At 35.4% G+C, this 11,733-nt stretch overlaps 1 protein-coding gene across 5 annotated transcripts in view; it reads left to right on the forward strand.

The window, feature by feature from the left end:
• Positions 1-11,733, forward strand: part of LNX2 (ligand of numb-protein X 2) — a 75,827-nt gene that overhangs the window by 8,587 nt on the left and 55,507 nt on the right. The window contains exons 1-2 of one of the 5 annotated variants that reach the window (XM_017537504.2): positions 9,774-10,321; positions 11,075-11,206. The exons of 2 other annotated variants lie outside the window; for them this stretch is intronic. The gene's annotated coding sequence lies outside the window, so the exon portion shown is untranslated. Of the gene's footprint in view, positions 1-9,773; positions 11,207-11,733 lie in introns of those variants that run through there. 2 more of the 5 variants (XM_037741690.1, XM_037741691.1) reach the window with 2 other exon arrangements.

Genomic DNA, 11,733 nt, shown 5'->3' on the forward strand with positions numbered 1-11,733 from the left:
TTCATGATTTATTCCAAAACCTCATCATTACAAACCCTTTTATCCAACTCTACCTCTTCCATATAATCTGCAAATAATTTGGTTATTTCATGAAGGAAATGAGATGATCTGCTGTGATTTCTCTAGGACTTTCTGTCTGTCTGCTTCTGAACTTTACCTTCTTAACTCTCAGATCTGTTTTTCCACATGTGCCCGTTATCTCTTCAAGTCTCTTTCAGGAGAGGCTTCATTAATTAAGTCCCCTCTTTTTTATGTTTAATCTTTCTCCTGGCTTTCTTTTTTACAGCAGCCTATAAATATGCTCAATCTTTAACCTTATAAAATAAACACAGCTCCATTGACCTCACATTCCCCTCTAATTATTGTTCTTAAAGCATAACATTTAAAAAAATTCAATATTTTAAAGCAGTATGTTCAAAATACGTTAACATTTCATCAATATAAAATTACTAATGTGATTTGACATTCTTTTTTCCCATATTAAGTACTGAAATCTGATGAAATGGTTTGTACTTATAATATATCTCAGTTTGGATGCTGAATTTTCAGTGGTTGAAGTAAAATAAATCCTACCAAAGTAATGAATATTTAGCAGAATAATATTTTACATTGCTTCAGCTTTTTCTCTTTATTGTGACAAACACATAAAATTTACTGTCTTAACCATTTTTAAGTGTACAGTGTTAAATATATTCACATTACAGTGAAACAGATCTCCAAAACTTCTTAATCTTGTGAAACTGAAGCTCTGTACCCATTAAACAACTTCCCATTTCATCCTCTCCCCAGCCCCTCCCTGATAACCACTCTTCCACTTTCTGAAAATTTGAATACTTTAGGTATCGCATATAAATGAAATCATACAGTATACGTCTTTTTTTGTGTAACTTGCTTATTTCACTTAGCATGATGACCTCAAGGTTCATCCATGTTGTAGCATGTGACAGAATTTCCTTCCTTTGTAAGGCTGAATAGTAGTCCATTGTATACATACACCACATTTCGTTTACCTTTCAGTGGACATTTGGGTTGCTTCTACCTCTTGGCTATTGTGCATAGTGCTGCCATGAGTGTGAGTATACAAATGTTTATCTGAGACTCTGCTTTGACTTCTTTTGGATGTGTACCCAGAAGTGGGATTGTTAGATCATATGGTAGTCAAACTTTTTGAGGAAACTTTATACTGCTTTTCACTGTGATTGCATGGTTTTACAATCTCACAAGCCGTGCAAAAGGATTCCAGTTTATCTACATGCTCTGCGTTCTCACCAATATTTGTTCTTTTCTGTTTTAATAGTAGCCATATTAATGAATATGAGGTGATACCTTGTTGTGGTTTTGATTTGCATTTTTCTGGGATTAGCAATGAACTTCTTATATGCTTGTTGGCCATTTCTGTATCATTTTTGGAGAAATGTCAATTCATATCCTTGACCTTTAAAAAAATTTTTTTATTCTGATTGTTTTGTTGTTGAGATGTAGGAGTTCTTCACATATTCTGGATATTAACCCCTTATCAGATAGGATTTGCAGATATTTTCTTCTGTTCTTTTCATTCTGTTGATGTGTCCTTTGAAGTGCAAAAGTTTTTAATTTTGATGTGGTCATATCCGAGAAATCCTTGCCAAGTCCAGTGTCATGAAGCTTTTCCCCTATGTTTTCTTTTAGGAGTTTTATAGTTTTAAGTTTTACATTTAGGTTTTTAGTCCATTTTGAGGCAGTTTTTGTATATGGTGTAAGATGAGGGTTCAAACAAAATATTTTAAACATATTGCTGAGTCCTTGCTTATAGCAAAGAGAGGGAAAGATCTGAAATATATGGAATAGTTTTAAATTGGGGGGATTGATATCAGTTATTGGGCTAGAATACAGTTCTCAACTGCTTCATAGCATATCCTAGTGTGAATTTCTCTGCTCTTTTTATTTCTTATAGTTGCGAGATGCCAATTTGGAAACAGTTGATAGTCTGGGGAAAGCAGACTATTATGTTTAAATTGTTTATTTATGATATGACATTCTTTGTCTTCAAAAAGAATCTCTCTGGGCCCAGCACGGTGGCTCACGCTTGTAATCCCAGCACTTTGGGAGGCCAAGGCAGGCAGATCACCTGAGGTCAGGAGTTCAAGACCAGCCTGGTCAACACGACAACTCCATTACAAAAATTAGCTGGGCATGGTGGTACATGTCTGTAATCTCAGCTACTTGGGAGGCTGAGGCAGGAGAATTACTTGAACCTGGGAGGCAGAGGTTGCAGTGAGCCAAGATCATGCCACCGAACTCCAGCCTGGGCGACAGAGCAAGACTCTGTTCCCCACCTCAACACACACAGACACAAAAACCCTAAAATAAATTGCTTTGCAAGTATGCTAGGATTTTTGGAAGGATATCTTTGGACAATAAAGCTTAATGTTCTTAAAAGTAATATTTTAAATTTAATTTAAAAATTAGCAATACCTCAATTTTAAAGAATGTTTTTCTATTTGGTAGCTCTTGGGGATTAAGCAGCACATCTGTTTGATTTACCTTATTTCATACATTATGAACTACATGAAGATACAAGAGATACATGTGATTTTCGTTTTTAAAATCACACTGTATGTTTTCTAAATTAATACATGCTTAATGTAGAAAATGCAGGAAATCATGAACTATGTAGAGAATAAACATTACTTATAATCCCACCATTTATCATTCTTTTAAAATAATTTTTTTCAACAAATATTTGATGCCTATGCTGTGCTGTGTACCATTCTAGAGATTTGGGATAGAAAAGTGAATTATAGAAGTTCTTGTTCTCAGAAATCTATTCTAGTTAGATTATAATTTCAGTACAGTTACTCTACTTTGATAAAAAATGTATTTAGATGATAAAAGCATACAGCCTTGTGACAAGGCAAAATAAAAATTTATCTGAAGTTATGAGTAAAGAATAGTTTCAAGCAAAAATAAATTTCAGCGTTTTCGTGACTGTGCAGGTCCCAAGATAGCTGAATACATATATGTCTTTTTTTCCTACTGGGTGTTTATCGAATGCCTGTTATGTGCCAGGCACTGTTCTACGTAGTGAGACTATAGCAGTGAGCAAGATGGGTGGGATCTCTGTTCTCAGAGTTTACGTGCTGGGGGGCGGGAAGAGAAACAACAGTAAATAGGTAAGCAATTAATGAAAAGGATAATGACAGGTACCAGGAGGAAAATTAGATGTTGTGATTAGATCTCAATGGTCTGTTATGCTGGTTACTAGAATCTGCAGCTGGTCTCCAGATTTCCTTTTAGCTATTTGTCTCTTCACCAGGGAAACTTAAATAGTACTGCCCAAAGAAATAAAACAGTGTTATCTTTGCCTCCTGCCCTTTTGTACCCTCTCCTGGAGGTTTCCCAGTCAGTGAAATGGTTAAATAGCGAAAGCTGGAAATAATTAAGAGTCAAAACAAGGCATATACAAAATTATTTCTCAGATAAGTTGGACTTTCAGGAAGCTGGGAGTTTGTTGAGTTTTTACATACTTGAGTTTGTACCTTTCAGTATTTCAACAGTACTTTATGTTTGTATGTTCTGAATTAAAAAAAACAAAACCCTGGCTGGGCACGGTGGCTCACGCCTATAATACCAGCACTTTGGGAGGCCAAGGTGGGCGATCACAATGTCAAGAGATCAAGACCACCCTGGCCAACATGGTGAAACCCCATCTCTACTAAAAATACAAAAATTAGCTGGGTTTGGTGGCGTGCACCTGTAGTCACAGCTACTTGGGAGGCTGAGGCAGGAGAGTCACTTGAACCTGGGAGGCCGAGGTTGCAGTGAGCTGAGATCTCACCACTGCACTCCAGCCTGGCGATAGAGCGAGACTCAGTCTCAAAAACAGAAAAAGAAAAGAAAAACAAAACCCTGCCAGTTGTTAGGAGATGGAAAAAGAGAAAATAATTTTATCACTCTGTGGAATTTGTAGTTTTATTTTGAAGTTTTTCACATCTCCTTTAAAAATTATCTATGTCACCTTATAAAGAACTCTTATTTGTAACTGAGCTTATTAGACAGTCTTTACAATTGTTGTGTAAGACTTTAGTGCCCTGCTTTCTTTGGCACGTAAGAATTTGGAGTGTACCCATGACTCATCAATTGATGTTGTGGTGTGTTTTTAGAAACTAGGAATGCCATAGTAGATTTCCCTTAAGTAGCAGTAGAGGAAGTAAATACAAGAAAACACCAATTTTTCTCTTTCTGTGCTGGTGTGATTACAACTGAATATTAAATTGATTCTTAAAAATGAGTTATAACACTGGACATTTCAAAAAAGCTTTAATAGAATATATATAAACTAAGTGTCTTGCAAAAAGATTCTTAAATGTAACAATATCTCACATTTCTACCATTTTTGTGATAGGAAATAACTTTGCAGCTAAATATGAGACTTAATATTTAGGTTTGTGTTTTACTTATTTACTTTTGAAACAAATGAAGCAGTAAGGAAAAAGCATTATTTTAGGCATGCAGCTTCATTTTTAGTGCTCCATAAAATTGTTATTTTTGATGTGAAGATCTTGTTTGTGTACTTTTTAAATTTTAGTCATGTATGTAAGGACCAAGCTTGACTGGTTTCTAATTTCCACTTTTTTTCTTTTCGTGCATGCTCCCTTGCTCCTGCCATAAATATACTTCCATATGCAGGAAAGTGTATCTGTTCAGATAGATACTTCATGAAAAACAAGCCTGAGGTGAGCTCTTCACCCCAGCTACCTGGTTCACCTAGAGTTGACTGCTATTAGGTTTTTTTGTATATCTTTCCAGGCACATTTTGTGTGTATAAACTCATGTGTGTATCTATATATTAATACATAGATATTTTAAAACTCATACTGTTCTGTATCATGATTTAAAATAGTGCAAAGTTTGTTTTACTTTGCGAATTTTTTTTGAAATTTAACTTGGTCACCTTTTGTTTGCTGATCCCACCTTAATGATGTTACCTTAAGGAAAGTGTTTATCTTTTGAAAGACATGTGGACATTATCATACAGAGGTTTTCTTTGTTGGATATGATTATGGGCAAAATGATTATTTTGAGCTTTTTTTGAGCTTTTTTTTTTTTTCTTTTGAGCTACAAATCATGACCCTGTTGCTTAATCCTTTTTCAAGGGAATGCTGAACACAATAAAAATTAATTTGGTCATCTTCATCATAACTTAAAATAGGATATTTACTAGGTGGCTTTGGTGTAGCAAATGTAGCACAACTACGGACTAAAACCTATTTAAGACACTAATTCTGCTTAAAAGCTTAGTTATTAGGGAATTTTATAGTACAAATTGTGCTTAATTAAAAATTATTTGTTTAACACATCCGTTTGCTTATTGGAAAGATCTTTGTGCATTTTACAGTGTTCATCAAGTCTGCAGATTGGCCCTTTACAGTTTTAATGTTTGTAGTGGACACTGTTAGACTAGCTTTCATTTTGAGAATTGTCAGGTGCATCCATCTTGTTCTTCTAAAAAGGGGTGTGGGAAGGTGGTCTTTTCCTTGAGTTCAATTAGAATATGATGTTAGATCTAGAGGGGAAAAAAGGTAAATCGTTTTCAGTAATTAATAAGTATTGCCATAGAAGGTTTTAATATTTTCAGTGTTACATTGCTTTTCTTTCTGTTGTGAAATTTAAGTGGACAGAATTGTGCAACTGCCAATATTAATCATTGTAATAACTGCCATATGTATGACTGCTCTGTGGCTCTCTCTGAGTTAGGAACTTTAAGTTTCATTCAGTAGTTAATTGTCATAGTAAACCTGTAAGGTTGATATTTTGCATTTAAGGACTGGAGCTCAGAAAGTTTCATAGGTAATACACAATTCGGACAAGATAGTATGATTACATATGATTGGAAACCAGACTTTGATCTAAAAGTTGTCTTACTCTTTACTGTACCAGGGTTATATGAAAAGTTAAAGTTTTGATAGAATCATAATTGTTTTCTTTCTTCTTGGTCAAAAGGACTTTAAAGATCATTTTAGTTTAACCTACATAGCTGGCCAATGAAGAGATAGGTTCCAAGTGTAAATGGCCACAGTCATGTTCTTAGACTCATAATGAGATAATTTTTCAATAGAACCTCAGAGGAATTGTTTTGTTTTAATGCAGTTGAACGATTTTATAGAAACCATGGTTTCAGTTTTTTTTTTTTTTTTTTTTTTTTTTTTTTTTTTTTTTTTTTTTTTTTTTTTTTTTTTTTTTTTTTTTTTTTTTGAGACAGACTCTCACTCTGTTGCCCAGCCTGGAGTACAGTGGCACAATCTCAGCTCACTGCTACCCCCACCTCCTGGGTTCAAGTGATTCTCCTGCCTCAGTCTCCCGAGTAGCTGGGATTACAGGCGCACACTACCACACCCAACTAATTTTTGTATTTTAGTAGAGACAGGGTTTCACCATGTTGGCCAGACTGGTCTCGAACTCCTGACCTTGTGATCTGCCCGCCTTGGCCTCCCAAAGTGCTACAGGCATGAACCACTATGCCCAGCCCATGGTTTCAGTTTTAAAGGCTGAGAGGGAAAAACTTGTTGCTTGCATTATCTATCTCTGTCCACCTGTCCATCTGTCAGCCTGTCTGCTATTCATCTCTCTGTTAAACCCAGAGAAAGGAATAGTTACATTCTTTATATACTGCTTCAACTTCTTTGACGTTTAATTTTGGTTACTGGTCTTCAAGCTTATGTAGTGAAATGTTTGGAAGGGTAAGGGTGTTAAAGAGTAATTGCAGAGACTGGACCCGGAAAAAGCATATAATTACCCTGACTTTTGTAATAGGCTATCAGCAAGAACTGATTTTATTAAATCCTTCTTGTGATGATACTTATCTAGTGAGATGTTTACCTACATGGTTCTGTGTATTCACTTCATATGGTGTTTTCTTCAGAAAAAGTCTATTTTTCCCCCACTAAAATTTAGTAGGTCAGCATTAAAAGATAGGGGAAGAAAAATAAATAAATAGGAATAATTTAATAATAATACAATTCAATAGGAAATGGCAGTTTAGGAACAAGCATAAGAAAAGGGATTGCGAAAAAAAAAGACTAACATCTTTGTTTCAACCCTTTGAGCCATAGATTTCTTTCTTTCTTTTTTAAGTTTAATTTGGAATAGTAGAATTTTTTACTTTTTGCATTATAAAATAATTATATGGTAGAACATTTGGTAGTAGATATTCATAGAAAATCTGGACAACAGACAAGAGTAAGAAAAAAGTGTAATCTCTTCTACCAAATGTATGTCATGTCTCCATAATTTGGAGATATCTTGCTCCCATTCCTAGTTGTTGGGCACCCTTCCATTCTATAGTGAAACTTACTGTGGGTGAAATTTGTGATGCTCTTTGGAGTGTCAAAGGACTTCCACTAATCCCTCCTTATTCTTATTCTTTACCCTCTGTTTCTTTGATCACCCATAATGTGCTCGATAGCTGAGGAGCCATTTGCACAGAGTGCACTGCTAACTCTGCCCAGTGTGTGGATCTGCTGGCCATTACTGTTCTCCTCATCTGAGAGGTTACCACAGAATAGCATGGAGAGAGTATGTGTTCATCTTATACTGTGATTTTTTTTTAACATAACCTTTTAAGTAAGGAAAACGTTTCAGAAAAACAGCAACAAATTGTTGCATTGCAGAGTGGTATGCATAAGATAGGTGTGTGTTAAAATGGCAGTTGGACATCTACTTTTTGGTGGAGGGAATACGTAATAGTCATTTTTTCACCAATTTGAAGTTTGTCATTGTAAGATACAATGACATTAAGGTAGTTGGGAACCATTTCTTTAAAACTTTGTGGCCCATTGTTGACATTTGTGTAGAAGAAAAGTCAACAATAAATATGTAGGGATTAGCTGCCCCTCGACAGGTAAGAGACTGCATAAAAAATGGGATCTGGCCGTGAAACTGCTTATCTGTTCTGGCACCACTATGGCTTCCCTAAGCAGCTGTTGTTAGTATTTCTTTGTCATAGCAGATGTCTGTTTACTGATTTGGACTGTCACCTGCTGAGTTCTATAATGGCATCGATTACATAAGCATATTTTATTGAAAAATGTCATAATATATCCAAGAGTGATTTGCTTGTTTTTGGACAGTTGTGCTGCTTTTGCAAGCTAATTCAGAATGTGCAATTGTACCAAGGTGTATTGCTTTAATTTTAAGGTGTGGCATCAGATGCTATTCTTGGTGCCCCAGATCTTAATTAAAGGACAAAGTTTCAAGATGGAATTATGTTAGAAAAGGTGACTAAGTCATTTAGTATAGCAAATGAGAATTCGATTTTAAAGAGAGACATTGACAGTGTTCTTTTTTAACAAATATCTTTCAATTTATATTATTGATCTAAATTGTAGGTTGAGCCATAAATTGTTGATATTATTAAGTAGTAAGAGCTAGAAAGAAAAGTTAGTATTTTGATACCAGTTTCCTGAGCAACAGTGCTAATATTTGACAGCATAATTATTTCATGAGACACTGAATGAAAGTGTAGTTTAAATCATGTGACTTCTTGAAAGTAGAAAAAAGTTTACCTAAAAGTTATGTATAAAATTTATAATATTGTAATTTTTCTTAATATTGCCCTATATCTTATGTACCTCAGTTGTTTCTGTGCTGTATCTTACAAATAGATTCAACTCAAAAGTAATTATAATGTTAGTTGATCACATGCAACACAATGGCTAAAATTAGACTGACAGCATCAAATGTTGACAAAGGAAATGGAGCAACCAAAACTTATACATTCTTGTTAGGGAAGTCAAATGGTACAACCACTTTGGGAAAGGTATGGTGGTTACTTATAAAACTAAGCATCTATATTCCCTGGGACTCAACCCTTCTCTTAGGTATTTACCCAAGAGAAATGAAAACATATGTACGTAGAAGTTCTTGTTGGTAATCACCCAAAACTGGAAACAGCCTACTTGTCCATCAGTAAGGGACATGATACAGTGAGATACTGCCAAGTAATGGAAAGAAACAGATTACTAATATATACCACAGCATAGGTGTATCTCAAAAACATGCTGAGTAAGAGAAGCTGTACCCAAAAGAGTACATACTCTATGTTCCCATTTGGTGATACTCTAGGATAGTCAAAACTAATTGATGATGGAAAGAGTATCAGACCAGGGGTTTCCTCTAGAGGTAATAGGGATTGAGATTGGCTGAGAAGGGCATTAACAAAACCTGGAGTGATGATTCTATTCTGTATCTTAATAGGGATTTGCGTTCCATAGTTGTAGTATTCATCAAAAGCTTAATTAATGTACATTTAAGATTTGTGCATTTTACTTGGTGTGGTGGTACATGCCTGTAATCCCGGCTACTTGGGAGACTGAGGTGGGATGGTTGCTTGAGTCCGTAACTTCAAGACCAGCCTGGGCAACATAGGGAACTTCAGTTGATATGCATACTGTCATATTTAGAGAGAAGAGTACTGACTTACACAATTTACTTTGAAGAGGATGAAGTGATAAAACAAGGAAGGATGAGGAGTTATGTGACAAAGCACATACAGTTAAATCTTCATGGTAGACTTGTAAAACACAAGTGTTTACTCTGAAAATGTTGAACTTTTCAGTATGTTTGAAAATGTTCATAGTAAACTGTTGGGAAAGCCAGGTGTAATGGTTCACGCCTGTAATCCAGCTACTTTGGGAGGCTGATGTGGGAGGATTGCTTGAGCCCAGAGGTTCAAAACTGCAGTGAGCTGTGATTATGCCACTCCACTCCACCCTGGATGACAGAACTGAGTTCGTGTCTCTAAAAATAAATGAAAATTTTAAAAATTTTTTGGGAAAATATTAATTGATAATAAAACTTTTCATTGTCTGTTCATGCATGATGTATTCTTTTAAAAGTTTATTTTGTTCCTCTTTGCTTCAGTGATATTTATCTATGAGCTTGTGGCTGAGAAATTTTGAGAACTTAACTATACTGTTAATTATACCAAATCATACATAGCCTTATTGGAGGAGTAAAAATTTAGAGAAGTGTCATTCCAGTTTATTAATGTAATGGTCTTTCTTTAGGGATGTTATCAGTTTTCTCAGCAATGTCTGCAGATAGAGTGTTATAAATCATGTGGCTTCTGTGGAATTGCATCACATGTTGCTTATATAATGCCTTTCTTCTTTTTTCTTTAACGATGGGGAAGAGGGAGAGAACAGTAAACATTTCTTAATTTCAGGTACTGCTGAATGTGGACTTTGGAATTAGATGGACCGGAGTTTGAATCCCATCCCAATCACTGATAGCCTAGTTGTTTTTAACCCCTTGGATCCCCATTTTCTTCATCCATAAAATGGTAATGATGATGGTAACTACTTCATAGGTTTTGTTGGAAAGGTTAAATGAAATACTGCTTGCAAAGAAATTAGTGCAGTATCCAGCGTGTAGTAATAGTAAGTAAATTGAGCTATGAAGAAATAGTTAAATCACTGGAAATGGACTTTTTAAGACTCTTCCAGGTTGTTTATCAAGCGAAACAATCAAGTAATATGCTTAAAGGAAGATAAGGCATACACTGGGCTTAATCAGTGTTAAGCCACTTTATTTAGTCTGTGTGATTCTGAGGAAGTTGACTTGATGCCTTGTTGCAGAAGTGACCCAGGTCTGGCTCATTAAAGCATCACATGTCCCTGGTTACCGTGATTCTTCAGCATAGGTACATGACCAAGCCAACCATTTGAAATAGGAAGATGTAATTCTGGGGCATTTGTTGGCAGTATTGTGAAAGCAAAACAAGGAGTCTGCCCCTAAAACTGCTGGGAACTAGCTGCCACATGAAGCCTGAGAATGAACCCAATTCAGAGGAAGCAGAGTTGGGAGAAAGCCCTGGGTTAGTCATTCCTTTATCTTATTTTATACTTAAGCCAGTGTCCATAAGGTTTTACACCATTTGCAGCTGAAAGAGTTCTACACACAGTTGCTTACGCAGTATATTATATATTAGTGTTTCTTACCGATTTCTTTACTAATTCTACAGTTATATTTCTGTATCATATATACTTTGCTTGTATAGTGATTAATCTACTGATTAGATTTTATGTTCTTTGAGGAAATGACTTACTCCTGATATTCATGCTTTTCATCCCCATTGGAATATCTGTACCCATGTTGTCCAATACAAGACACTAGCCTTATGATGACGTTGGGTTTGAAATGTGGCTAGTCCCAATTGAAACGTGAGGTAAGTATAAAATGTACACTGGATTTCAGAAACCTAATATGACAAAAGAATGTGAGATTTCTTGATCATTTTGTGTCATTGGCTAATAAATGTCTTTGTACTAGACTAAGCTCTATGAGCTCTCCAAAGTAACCCTATCCCCCAGCGCGGTGTCTGGCATGCAGCAGATAACCAGCACATATTTGTTAAATGAGTCATGAATTTTCTGGTACCTAGCGGATGTGCCTGTTAGTTATGTGCCATGCTGGTTAACTGATAGGGGAGAACAAGATAAAGTGTTTTTTTTAAATGTATTTTGCTTTACTCTTATGTTTTCTTCAGCTGGGCTGTTTCCATGGAAACAGCAACCCAAAGATTTTTAGGATTGGTGTGATGCTCTTTGGGTGATATTTGCTGCTATTGTTAACCAAGACCCACAAGTTTAAGTATTAGATGAATGTTTCTTGAGTTTGAGATCTAAAATGTGAAAGTTTGTTTCTAATCTAATTTAGTAAAAGTTGTTAAATATTTCCTTTTTTTTTTTTTTT

This window comes from Cebus imitator, unplaced genomic scaffold (genome assembly GCF_001604975.1).
Source record: "Cebus imitator isolate Cc_AM_T3 unplaced genomic scaffold, Cebus_imitator-1.0 Scaffold103, whole genome shotgun sequence".
NCBI lineage: Eukaryota > Metazoa > Chordata > Mammalia > Primates > Cebidae > Cebus > Cebus imitator.